Consider the following 14,920-nt stretch of genomic DNA (forward strand, 5'->3'; position numbering starts at 1 on the left):
AAGTAGATTCAACCACTTAATAAAGACAAGGCCTCCGGTCCAGATCGTGTACTAGTCAGATTCCTTTCAGAGTATGCTGATGCAATAGCTCCATATTTAGCAATTATATACAACCACTCGCTCGCAGAACGTTCCGTACCGAAACACTGGAAAATTGCTCAAGTCACACCAATACCCAAAAAGGGAAATAGGAGTAACCCGCTGAATTACAGGCCCATATCACTAACGTCGATTTGCAGTAAGGTTTTGAAACACATTCCTGTATTCGAACATTATGATATACCTCGAAGAAAACGATTTATTGACACATAGTCAGCACGGATTCAGAAAATATCGATCAAGCGGAACACAACTAGCTCTTTATATTCATGAAGTAACGAGTGCTATGGACAGGGGATGTCAAATTGACTTCATATGTTTAGATTTCCAGAAAGCTTTCGACACTGTCCCTCACATGCGTCTTTTAACCAAACTGCATGCCTATGGAATATCGCCTCAGTTGTGCGACTGGATTCGTGATTTCCTGTCAGAAAGGTCACATTTCGTAGTAATAGACGGAAAGTCATTGAGTAAAACAGAAGTACTATCCGGCGTTAACCAAGGAAATGTTATAGACACTCTATTGTTCCTGGTTTATATTAACGACATAGGAGATAATCTGATTAGCCCTCTTAGATTATTTGCAGATGATGCTGTCATTTACCGTCTTGTAAAGTCGTCAGATGACCAAAACGAATTGCAAAATGATTCAGATAAGATATCTGTGTGGTGCGAAAAGTGGCAATTGACCCTGAATAAAGAAAAGTGTGAAGTTATTCACATGAGTACTAAAATAAATTCGCTAAATTTCGATTACGCGATAAGTTACACAAATCTGATGGCTGTAAATTCAACTAAATACTTAGGGATTACACTTATAAATAATCTAAATTGGAACGATCACATCGATAATGTTGTGGATAGAGCAAATCAAAGACTGCGATTCATTGGCAGAACACTTAGAAGGTGCAACAGATCTACTAAAGAGACCGCTTACACTACGCTTGTCCGCCCTATTCTGGAGTATTGCTGTGCGGTGTGGGATCCGCATCAGGTGGGACTGACGGATGACATCGAAAAAGTTCAAAGAAGGGTGGCTCGTTTTGTATTATCGCGAAATAGGGGAGATAGTGTCACAGATATGATAGGTGAATTGGAGTGGCAATCATTAAAACAAAGGCGTTTTTCGTTGCGACGGGATCTTCTCATGAAATTTCAATCACCCGATTTCTCCTCCGATTGCTAAAACATTCTGTTGGCACCCATCTATACAGGGATAAATGATCATCACGATAAAATAAGAGAAATCAGGGCTCGTACAGAAAAATTTAAGTGCTCGTTGTTCCCGCGCGCCATTCGAGAGTGGAACAGTGGAGAGAGAGCATGAAGGTGGTACATTGAACCCTCTGCCAGGCACTTTATTGTGAATAGCAGAGTAATCACGCAGATGTAGATGTGGATGTAGATCTGTAGGTCCTAACTGGCTACCCGTTAAAGGGACGGAAGCACCCGCAAATTATTGTCACTAATTCTCGAAACGTGGACGCATATTTTTTTACACTGTTCCACCAGCATTGTCCCGTCCTAAGCATATCACGTGGTACAACTAGATATGGCTGGTGTGCCAAGCCTGGCATTCCCACATTTCACGCTATTATTGGTTTTGTGAATTCATGAGAGGATAGACTGCCATTGTACGAGCACTGAATTTCCACGCCAGTGTAACAGTACTTCAGTCGCTAGGTCGTGTTAATGAATCCAGTTACTGGATTCCAGCAACGGTGTTCGGTCCGCAATATGGCTGATGTCTAGAACATCAACTCATAAAGAAACTACGCATCATTCGCGACTCTTCCTTCTCTATAGTTTTGTACAAGACGGCACTAGGGCTAATATCTCACTAAAGATTAATCTTCACTACTAATAAAATACAATAGTGCCTTGTGGATATATATGAACTTTCCAAGTTCACGCTGGGTCGCGTACCGATTGTACTACCTAACTGCTACGCTCAGCCGTTAGTTATCAGCTGTTTTGTTATTTCACATTTGCCTGCAGCCCCTTACGTAGAGGAAATTAACCACTTGATTGTGAAAAAATTCTGTAGATTTTAAATGCTATTTTTCTTTAAGAAGTTATTTGGTACTGAACTGGGAACTGACAGATCATACCAAGCGATCAAAAATAAAGAAAAATCTTCAAGACTTTGGCAGCCAGGTGAGGCACTTTCTCCGCTCTGTATAGTTTTAAAAATTCTGTTTCTACATGGAATAACAATCGAATGAAGGCGTAAACTACAAAGATCGCACTTCAGGTCTGATGAAACCTTACATGCTTACCTAAAACACAATTTCAATTTATATTTTCATTTATTTCCTGATCAGTAATAATTATACATTCTCTACGACTATCGTGCACTTTTTATACATCCGTGTACAATTCCAGCCATTATTTTCACGCATATGTAAGCAAAACAAATCCGTATATTTTGACTCAATTTTTATGTTTTAACAGGCTTTGTGTTTTCTTTGGCATTTCACATACCATTAATAATATCTATATAAATTCTGTTCCTTCTGTCAGTCAGTATAGCTTTTTCTGAAAAAAAACATCCTTAAACAGTTGCTGTTGAGTGTGGCAATATCAAAAGCCTTTCTACAAAAAAAGAAAATTTTGGAAATACAGCGTACCAACACTTGCTATACTACTGTCACGTAGAAGAAGGTGTAAGTAGATGAATGACGAACACTAACTTCAGTTAACGAAGGTTTATTCAGCACTTGCACCTACAAGAGCGCGGAACGAACTGCCTCCGGCTAGAACACATACAGTATATATACAGCTACAGAACATTCCATTACAATGATTCTTGCCATTAGTGGATACTTCTGGAATGTACTCGAACCGAATATAGAAATTAAAATTGTATAGCCCAGGGGAGGTTTGGACTCAGGACCCTCCGTGCAACAGTTTAACATCAGAACCACTACACCACGGTGCTACTCAGCTTCTTCGGTGACAATATAATTTAATTCATTCCATAATTTACTACAATCATGACCACCGTATTTAGTTTCTTCACTCGGATTTCCAAGCACGCACCATTCCTTGTCTATGTACACCACTATATTCACTCTCCATAAAGTAGGAAAATGTGAAAAAAACCTGAGTGATTAAGCCAATATATTTATTTCTTGTTTTACTTTGTTTAGAAACTCTAGATTTGCAACAAAATTCATTTTCAGGGAATATTTGGTGTATGGCCGTGCACCGTGCATAAAAACCTCAAACACATGCTTTTCAACTGCTTCCAAATTTTATCTTGTTACTGATCACTATTAATTGTGGCCATTAGGTTTTAACCAAAATACACGAACATATTCTGCTAGGAATTCGTATAATGAATATATTCTACTCGGGTTGCACACAGCTTTCTAGAATCCATTTTTACACTGCTCACGTTGTGTCGTATAATAAAGATAATTCCGTAGTTTTATGCTGAATTTATTTAGTGAGGTGCTGAAAGCAGAGTGAAACGAACTATCCAACAGCTAATGCGAGGGCGTGTTGAAAAATAATGCCTCCGAAGTTTTTGTGACGAAACTTTAAAACTTTTCAAATGAAACTTTATTAACGTTCTACATCTTTGTTCTTCATGTATGTATTTATTTCTCAACATATTCACCCTGTCAACGAACACATTTCTCCCAACGAGAGTCCAGTTTGTTGATGTCGTCACTGTAGAATCCCTGCCGCCGTTGGATAAGCAGCTGAGCAGCAAGTCGTATACTCCTAGCTCACTCGTTTGTTACATAGTTTAATTCTTAATTTCTTTGCGTGTTTTTGGTACTTGCATTGTTTAATTCATAAATTTCGGGCGTTTTATAGTATTTGAGAGTGTAGCATCGCGTTTTAGTACCTGAATAGTGTAATTTCGCTTAGTCTCCTTCCGCCGCCGAGCAGTGTCAGCAGTGCGCAAGTAGCAGCATTACTGCATTTACTAGGCAATCTTGTATTTTAATAACCGTTTAAATTTTGTCGATTTGTTTGCGCTCTCTGTTGATTAGTTCAGACGTTTTTTGCAAAACAGTTTTTAGCATGGATAGGGACTGCAACTGCTGTGTTCGGATGCAGGCTGAGTTGGCATCCCTTCACTCCCAGCTTCAGGCAGTGTTGACTTCGGTCACACAGCTTGAGGCTGTTGCCAATGGGCATCACTGTGGGGGTCCGGATGGGGGTTTGTCGGGGACGGCCAGCTCGTCCCACGCATCTCCTGATCGGACTAGGACTGTGGTTGCCCCGGATACTGCCCGCATTGAGGCTGATCCCTCGCCTGTGGTAGAGTGGGAGGTCGTTTCAAGGTGTGGCAGGGGGCGAAAGACATTCCGGAGGGCTGAACAGAAAGCCTCTCCAGTTTGTCTGACGAACCGGTTTCAGGCTCTGTCTCAGGCTGATACTGATCTTCGGCCTGACATGGCTGCTTGTCCTGTTCCAGAGGTTGCCCCTCAGTCTGCAAGATCCGGGCAGTTGCAGAGGGTGGGCTTACTGGTAGTTGGGAGCTCCAACGTCAGGCGCGTAATGGGGCCCCTTAGGGAAATGGCAGCAAGAGAGGGGAAGAAAACCAATGTGCACACCGTGTGCATACCGGGGGGAGTCATTCCAGATGTGGAAAGGGTCCTTCCGGATGCCATGAAGGGTACAGGGTGCACCCATCTGCAGGTGGTCGCTCATGTCGGCACCAATGATGTGTGTCGCTATGGATCGGAGGAAATCCTCTCTGGCTTCCGGCGGCTATCTGATTTGGTGAAGACTGCCAGTCTCGCTAGCGGGATGAAAGCAGAGCTCACCATCTGCAGCATCGTCGACAGGACTGACTGCGGACCTATGGTACAGAGCCGAGTGGAGGGTCTGAATCAGAGGCTGAGACGGTTCTGCGACCGTGTGGGCTGCAGATTCCTCGACTTGCGCCATAGGGTGGTGGGGTTTCGGGTTTCGCTGGATAGGTCAGGAGTCCACTACACGCAACAAGCGGCTACACGGGTAGCAGGGGTTGTGTGGCGTGGGCTGGGCGGTTTTTTAGGTTAGATGGCCTTGGGCAAGTACAGAAAGGGCAACAGCCTCAACGGGTGCGGGGCAAAGCCAGGACATGCGGGGACCAAGCAGCAATCGGTACTGTAATTGTCAACTGTCGAAGCTGCGTTGGTAAAGTACCGGAACTTCAAGCGCTGATAGAAAGCACCGAAGCTGAAATCGTTATAGGTACAGAAAGCTGGCTTAAGCCAGAGATAAATTCTGCCGAAATTTTTACAAAGGTACAGACGGTGTTTAGAAAGGATAGAGTGCATGCAACCGGTGGTGGAGTGTTCGTCGCTGTTAGTAGTAGTTTATCCTGTAGTGAAGTAGAAGTGGATAGTTCCTGTGAATTATTATGGGTGGAGGTTACACTAAACAACCGAACTAGGTTAATAATTGGCTCCTTTTACCGACCTCCCGACTCAGCAGCATTAGTGGCAGAACAACTGAGAGAAAATTTGGAATACATTTCACATAAATTTTCTCAGCATGTTATAGTCTTAGGCGGAGATTTCAATTTACCAGATATAGACTGGGACACTCAGATGTTTAGGACGGGTGGTAGGGACAGAGCATCGAGTGACATTATACTGAGTGCACTATCCGAAAATTACCTCGAGCAATTAAACAGAGATCCGACTCGTGGAGATAACATCTTGGACCTACTGATAACAAACAGACCCGAACTTTTCGACTCTGTATGTACAGAACAGGGAATCAGTGATCATAAGGCCGTTGCAGCATCCCTGAATATGGAAGTTAATAGGAATATAAAAAAAGGGAGGAAGGTTTATCTGTTTAGCAAGAGTAATAGAAGGCAGATTTCAGACTACCTAACAGATCAAAACGAAAATTTCTGTTCCGACACTGACAATGTTGAGTATTTATGGAAAAAGTTCAAGGTAATCGTAAAATGCGTTTTAGACAGGTACGTGCCGAGTAAAACTGTGAGGGACGGGAAAAACCCACCGTGGTACAACAACAAAGTTAGAAAACTACTGCAAAAGCAAACAGAAGCTAATCGATGTCAAAGTTAGCGTAAGGAGGGCTATGCGTGAAGCGTTCATTGAATTCGAAAGTAAAATTCTATGTACCGACTTGACAGAAAATCCTAGGAAGTTCTGGTCTTACGTTAAATCAGTAAGTAGCTCGAAACAGCATATCCAGACACTACGGGATGATGATGGCATTGAAACAGAGGATGACACGCGTAAAGCTGAAATACTAAACACCTTTTTCCAAAGCTGTTTCACAGAGGAAGACCGCACTGCAGTTCCTTCTCTAAATCCTCGCACAAACGAAAAAATGGCTGACATCGAAATAAGTGTCCAAGGAATAGAAAAGCAACTGGAATCACTCAATAGAGGAAAGTCCACTGGACCTGATGGGATACCAATTCGATTCTACACAGAGTACGCGAAAGAACTTGCCCCCCTTCTAACAGCCGTGTACCGCAAGTCTCTAGAGGAACGGAGGGTTCCAAATGATTGGAAAAGAGCACAGGTAGTCCCAGTCTTCAAGAAGGGTCGTCGAGCAGATGCGCAAAACTATAGACCTATATCTCTGACGTCGATCTCTTGTAGAATTTTAGAACATGTTTTTTGCTCGCGTATCATGTCATTTCTGGAAACCCAGAATCTACTACATAGGAATCAACATGGATTCCGGAAACAGCGATCGTGTGAGACCCAACTCGCTTTATTTGTTCATGAGACCCAGAAAATATTAGATACAGGCTCCCAGGTGGATGCTATTTTTCTTGACTTCCGGAAGGCGTTCGATACAGTTCCGCACTGTCGCCTGATAAACAAAGTAAGAGCCTACGGAATATCAGACCAGCTGTGTGGCTGGATTGAAGAGTTTTTAGCAAAGAGAGCACAGCATGTTGTTATCAATGGAGAGACGTCTACAGACGTTAAGGTAACCTCTGGCGTGCCACAGGGGAGTGTTATGGGACCATTGCTTTTCACAATATATATAAATGACCTAGTAGATAGTGTCGGAAGTTCCATGCGGCTTTTCGCGGATGATGCTGTAGTATACAGAGAAGTTGCAGCATTAGAAAATTGTAGCGAAATGCAGGAAGATCTGCAGCGAATAGGCACTTGGTGCAGGGAGTGGCAACTGACCCTTAACATAGACAAATGTAATGTATTGCGAATACATAGAAAGAAGGATCCTTTATTGTATGATTATATGATAGCGGAACAAACACTGGTACCAGTTACTTCTGTAAAATATCTGGGAGTATGCGTGCGGAACGATTTGAAGTGGAATGATCATATAAAATTAGTTGTTGGTAAGGCGGGTGCCAGGTTGATTCATTGGGAGAGTGCTTAGAAAATGTAGTCCATCAACAAAGGAGGTGGCTTACAAAACACTCGTTCGACCTATACTTGAGTATTGCTCATCGGTGTGGGATCCGTACCAGATCGGGTTGACGGAGGAGATAGAGAAGATCCAAAGAAGAGCGGCGCGTTTCGTCACAGGGTTATTTGGTAACCGTGATAGCGTTACGGAGATGTTTAATAAACTCAAGTGGCAGACTCTGCAAGAGAGGCGCTCTGCATCGCGGTGTAGCTTGCTCGCCAGGTTTCGAGAGGGTGCGTTTCTGGATGAGGTATCGAATATATTGCTTCCCCCTACTTATACCTCCCGAGGAGATCACGAATGTAAAATTAGAGAGATTAGAGCGCGCACGGAGGTTTTCAGAGAGTCGTTCTTCCCGCGAACCATACGCGACTGGAACAGGAAAGGGAGGTAATGACAGTGGCACGTAAAGTGCCCTCCGCCACACACCGTTGGTTGGCTTGCGGAGTATCAATGTAGATGTAGATGTAGATGTAGACTGTGTTGACGGAGCAACAGCCTCACCTCTGCTTGCACCACAACATAACTATCACAGTGAAGTCCTTGAAGATTTCCTTTAAGTTTTAGAAACAAGTAAATACCGAATGGGGCCAAGTCGGAACTGTAGGAGGATGACTGATGACAGTGAAACCAAAATGTCGAAACGTTGTCATCTTGAAGGAGAGGGTGTTCCATGTGTGGACCAACTCGATTACAGCACGCTGTTCCTAACTCACACTGACACAGTTACGTTACACACCGTCATGATACAGTCTACAATTAGGAGCCCCCTAGCGGCAGACGGCCGAAGATATCTACACGTGAAAAACAAAGATGGAGAAAGTTGTTAAATTTGTTTTATTTGAAAACCTTTGTTGAATGGATCGCCGAACCACGTTATGCAACTTACTGCGAGTAGAAAGAAATAGCCTCCGAAAACCACTGCACGTTTGTCTCTGCTCGTTAAGCTGAAAACGATGTAGCGCAATACAGGCACTAATATCTTCTTGCAAATAAATTACCACACAGCAAGAATATGTAGAAGTGGAAAGATATGAATCTAAGTATGAAGCAGACACAGCTTGCAAACAATAAGTGGTTTCTAGTTCAATATGACAATCTTTCAGAAAAGATAACACTGAAAAATCCTTAAGTCCAATCTTAAATCCTTATAATTGGCAAGCCTAGTCACAGGTAAAGTTGACAATTAGTGCGCCTATGCGTTCCGCCATAGCAATAATTCTACTGATACTGCATGGCAGCGATCTTAAAATATGCTTCAAATGCTTTCCTTCCACTATCTTTTCATTTTCGACAACGACGCATTTCTAAACATATGCGCATATTCTACCTCACTGATTCGTTAAAATCTTTATTGGTGATTTTTTTATTTTTATTATTTATTATTATTATTATTATTATTATTTTGACTCGCAGAACACCTTCATTCCTTACTTGATCAATATTTCGGATCTGGAATAGTCCCATGTAACATCCTATTTCAAGAGTTTCTAATCGTTTCATTTCTGCCTTCACCAATGTACAGGTTTTGGACGTTCACAGGTGTGAGCTCCAAATATCGCTTTAGTGATTTTTTTTCGGATGTCAAGATTTGTATTTTTTGTGTTAGAAGCCATTTATTTTTATACAAAGCCCTTCTGCCATTTGCAATCTTTGCCTCTTTTTTGACCCATCCTCTATCTATTCCACTTCTCCACGAGTCTCTTGCCCTGGATAAATGTTTAGCCATCCAGGCAGAAAATAACCCTCAACAAAGAAAAGAACAATAGGGTTCAAACACACCGTCGCTGACGAGGTCATTAGAGTGGGAAGATAAGCTCTGATTGGCAAAGGATAAGAAAGGAAACCGGCCTATCTTTCGCAAAACTGACACAGTTTAAGTATACTGAAAGTTTTATTTGGAGTTTCTACTCATCTGTAAGTTCAGAATTAAGGTAACGATCTAAATAATGACGAGGAAACAGCGGTCTGCTTACTTCAGCGGTTCGCCATTTTCCAATTAACAACACCTGCAACAAAGTCTAGCGTGCTAAACTTGGGGATGGAAAAAATAACACTATTAACTCTATAGTGACAAATTAAAGTGTCATTATTTGAGGGAGTTTTGTACTCAAGTAAGAAATAACTGTGTAACCAGACATCTGCTACTTGTTTATTTCCATAAACTATTTTTATGGCCTTTTCAGGCTTATCTTCTAACAGGGCATGTAGAATTTACTAGGTTATGCCGGGTACTGGCTTTGTGACAAGAAGATAACAGTGCTAGTTATTATTGCAAGTTGTCTCGAAAAACGAGTTTCTTTACGTATTGGAGGTACTGTTGTTCATCTGCACCTGGCAGCTTCGATTTTCACTGCCTATCGGGAACAGAATAATTCACTATAAAAGCTGCCACCATAAATACAAAAAATTGTAGCCCGCGCCATCCAGCTGATGTATACCACAAAGCTCTTCGCTCAAAGATATAACAATTTTCGGTTGGAAAAATACCTCTAGTTACTGTGTACGAAGGTTGTCCAGAAAGTAATGCACCGAGTTTTTTTTCTCAGCCGAAAACAATGATACTAATGGAAAACTTTACCTATGTATAATTTGGTCTCCTGAGTGAACGCGCCAAGTTTCCTTCACTACCGACAGACAGCGTAGCTGCATTACAGTTTCAAAATGGCGTCTGTAGGTGTTAGAAGCAACGTGCCGTCATTGAATTTCTCATTGCAGGGAAAGAAACTGTGGGGAATATTCACGAACGCTAGTGCAAAATCTGTGGAGCATTTTCTGTCGATAGAAGTGCAGTTAGTCGCTGGGGACGGAGCGTGAGGTCATCAGAAGGCGGTTCGGCGGAGCTCCACGATGTGCAGCGGTCGGGGAGACCATCCACGGCTGTCACCCCTGATACGTTGCAGCGAGCTGATGTTCTCATTCGCGAGGACAGACGCATTACGACTCGTCAATTGACACCGCATCTGTCAATCAGCAAAAGAAGTGTGGATGCAATTATCCGCACTCTTGGATATTCAAAAGTGTGTGCAAGAAGAGTCCAGTAGTGTCTAACGGTGGATCACAAATCGCACAGAAAAAACATTTGTCTTGATTTGTTGTAACGTTTTGAAGCTGATGGAGAGGCCTTCTTGTCCCGTATTGTGACACGTGACGAAACCTTGGTTCACCACTTTGAACCCGAAACAAAACGACAGTCGATGGAATGGCGCCAATCCCACTCGCCACAGAGGAAAAAATTCAAAGCAACTGCATCCGCTAGTAAGGTCGTGATCACCGTGTTCTGGGACTGTGAAGGTGTAATTCTCATTGATGTGATTCCAAGAGATGCCACCATTAATTCAGAAGCAAATGTCAACACATTAACAAAACTCAAGACGCACTTCCAGTGACTTCGGCGCCCAGCAACGCAGGAGATGTTTCGCTGCAACACGATAACGCTCGGCCCCACACAAGTCTGAGGACTGCTGAACACATCGCAAAACAGGGTTGGACAGTGTCACTCCATCCACCCTAAAGCCCTGACCTAGCCTCACACGTCCTTGTTTCGCGCTAGAGGAAGACCAGAGAACGGGATTAAGATTACGTGGAAAAATAGGGTGTGTAGATAAAACACCATTCTTTCCTGTGTGTAATTCTCATTATGTTCGATAAACAAGTGTTGAAAGAAAAAAATGCGGTGCATTATTTTCTAGGCAACCCTCATACATAACGTAACCCTTCTGTGGCAAGTAATTGATTATGGTAAACTGAATACTACTGTTTTCTTTACTAAACACTCATGTTACTGAACTGATAGTTCGAAAGTAGCGTACATGGTCAGCTTTGGCTTGTGGAAATCAGACATGGACTTAATCTACAGAAGCCGTTCACAAGCTGAGGATTGCTCTTTGATGGTTCGAGACATGCCTGAAAGGAGTTACTGGGAGAATCAGCAAAACAAACAGATTGAAAAGTCAATAAGTAGAGTGGAAGATGTTGCAACTTCAAGAAGGCTAGTACCTATTAAAATGATGTGAAAGTAATCGCCAGTTAGGATCAGCTTGTCCCTACGTAATCACAAGAGAGCGGGTGTATATCGAAATAATTCTACGTTCCGGCCAACACTTAAAGTTTATAAGGCCCACCAGCCGCGGATATCTTACCAACCGAACTTACCCTCTCATATACAAACATCACTAGACCTCGAAACCTGTCTGCTCGCCTACTAAAAAACCTTGTCACGTGACCAACTGTAGTGCGCGTACTTTGTGCATTTGCCTTGAAAATCAATAACAAAATTTCACAAATGTTGTTCAGGTATCTTCACCGATGTCTGTACCCACTCGCTGACCACGTGAAGAATTAACACATATGATGGAAAAGATTCACTTTCATTCGTTCATCCTGCATTCGATTATTTCGCGAACTGCTGATTATAATTTTCTTGACTTGTTAAAGTATGAGCATTGCAGTTGTTACGGAAGTGAGTTGTTGTGTCTAGTGTGTCAGCGTACAAAATTTAAATAACCTGATCCTGAGATATATCACATTAATAAGAATAAGAAAGTAATGATTACTATTTTGCTGGCTTGCGAAAGAGAGGAGGTAGTAACCTTATAGTGAGTTGTGCATTGTAATTCTGCCTTGTAATATTAAGTTTTGACGGTCATTAATTCTCATTTCCTTTAAACGAAGGTCGAACCAGCGTTCCCGATACGAAGTCTGTGCCAGACATTAACATTAATTTAAGTTACCAGTAAAATCACATTTATTAATGAGTATTTACGCCACAAAGGACGAAAAGCGTCTAATATCATTTATGCTGGTCGGTTAATGCTGACATACACTATTCAGCTGCTGAAGTCAACTGAGCATCTTGCAATGTTTGTAAGATGACTATTTGACTAACGTAATACTGCAATGGCAAACTGAATAGGGATATGACTTTTTGCCATTCCGTTTATGATGTATAAAGTCTAAATCAAAGTTTATCATTCTGCGACTTCTAGCGTGTTACAAGTGATATCTTTCTGCAAATTACACACATCAAAAAAAGTTTTGCATCACCCCTGTTCCTAGAACTCCTGAAGACAGATGTTGACTGTCGATATTGTATCACAGACACAGTCCCTTTGACTGTTCAGAGATGTCACTAAACTTGCCCAAAGATGTAAACGACCATGCATGAGTAGCGCCTATTAGACGGAGGGGGTCCGACAGCCGATCAGTTCCAGTCATTCCACCAGGAAGGAGGTACACGGCTAGTGTAGTCTGTTGTTCAACCATTCCAAGACGGTCAATATCGTGGTTCGATAGTATCGGAATTGTTATTTTGTGCCAGGAAGGGCTCTCAACAAGGGAAGTTTCAGGCGTCTCGGAAGGAAACAAAGCGATGTTGTTCGGACATGGAGGAGATAGCGAGGGACAGGAACTGTCGGTGACATGCCTCGCTCAGGCCACCCAAGGGCTGCTACTGCAGTAATGGCCACTACCTACGGATTATGGCACGGGGTAACCCTGACAGCAACGCCACCATAACGACATTTTCGCTCTGCAGCGGAGTGTGCGCTGATATGAAACTTCCTGGCAGATTAAAACTGTGTGCCGGACCGAGACTCGAACTTTGGACGTTTGCCTTTCGCGGGCAACTGCTCTACCAACTGAGCTACTCAAGCACGACTCACGCCCCGTCCTCACAGCTTCACTTCTGCCAGTACCTCGTCTCGTACTTTCCAAACTTTACAGAAGCTCTCCTGCGAACCTTGCAGAACTAGCACTCCTGAAAGAAAGGATATTGCGGAGACATGACTTAGCCACAGCCTGGGGGATGTTTCCAGAATGAGATTTTAACTCTGCAGTGGAGTGTGCACTGATACGAGTCGTGCATGGGGAGCTCAGATGGTAGAGCACTTGCCCGCGAAAGGCAAAGGTCCCGAGTTCGAGTCTCAGTCTGGCACACAGTTTTAATCTGCCAGGAAGTTTCACAACGCCACCATGTTGAATAAAGCTTATCGTGCATCCACAGGACGCCGTGTTACTACTCAAACTGTGCGCAATAGGCTTCATAATACCCAACTTCACTCCCGGCGTCCATAGCGACGTCCATCTTCGCAACGACGACACCATACAGCGCGGTACAGATGGGCCCAACAACATGCCGAATGGACCGCTCACGACTGGCATCACGTTCTCTTCATCGATGTGTGTCGCATATGCCTCCTACCAGACAATTGTCGGAGACGTGTATGGAAGTAACCCAGTCAGGGTGAACGCCTTACATACACTATCCAACGAGTGCAGCAATGTGAAGGTTCCCTGTTGTTTTGGGGTGGCATTTAGTGGAGCCGATGTACGTCGCTGATGGTCATGGAAGGCACCGTAACGGCGACCAATAGTGCAACCATATCGGCAGCATATTGGCGAGGCATTCGTCTTAATCAACGACAATTCGCGTTTCCACCGTCCATATCTTGTGAATGACTTTCTTCGTGATAACGACAGCGCTCGACTAGAGTGGCCAGCATGTTCTCCAGACATGAACCCTATCGCACGTCCCTGAGATAAATTGAAAAGGGCTTTTTATGGACGATGTGACCCACTAACCACCCTGAGGGATCTACTCCGAATCGCCGTTGAGGAGTGGGACGATCTGGACCAACAGTGCCTTGATGAACATGGTGGTACGACAGGTAATATGTTGTTTTCCTGAACAATAAAAAGGGCGGAAATGATGTTTATGTTGATCTCTGTTCCAATTTTCTGTACAGGTTCCGAAACTCTCGGAACCAAGGAGATGCGAAACTTTTTTTGATGTGTGTGTATAAAACTGTATATAACGTATGTTTCAAACAAGAGCTGCTTTATAAATTTTACAGGACGTTCGGAAATTCTCGTTACAAGCTTCTAGGACTTGTAGAGAGGGCTGAGTATACAATACCTTGACTTGTACGTGTCCGGAAACGTTTCTTTCCCGTGCTACAGTCGTTTGAAAACATGTTTGCTGGGTAGGTACGCAGCAGGGTGGGAGGGGGGGGGGGTAGGTGTGGTTACATCAGAACGTTTGATGTCATTCGACATCTATTCTCTCTCTGACCTGGTTCGAGTCTCATTCAGATGTCTGTGAGTATTAGAGCAGCATGGTTGAGTGCATGTTTGCAGAATACAGCGCCATCATCCTTCTGAATGACGGAGCTCACAGTAATGGAAGAGTTGCTCGTCGCCCTTATCAAGAACGTTCCGTCGCTGTAGCATATACACTCCTGGAAATCGAAATAAGAACACCGTGAATTCATTGTCCCAGGAAGGGGAAACTTTATTGACACATTCCTGGGGTCAGATACATCACATGATCACACTGACAGAACCACAGGCACATAGACACAGGCAACAGAGCATGCACAATGTCGGCACTAGTACAGTGTATATCCACCTTTCGCAGCAATGCAGGCTGCTATTCTCC

This window comes from Schistocerca piceifrons, chromosome 5 (assembly GCF_021461385.2).
Source record: "Schistocerca piceifrons isolate TAMUIC-IGC-003096 chromosome 5, iqSchPice1.1, whole genome shotgun sequence".
NCBI lineage: Eukaryota > Metazoa > Arthropoda > Insecta > Orthoptera > Acrididae > Schistocerca > Schistocerca piceifrons.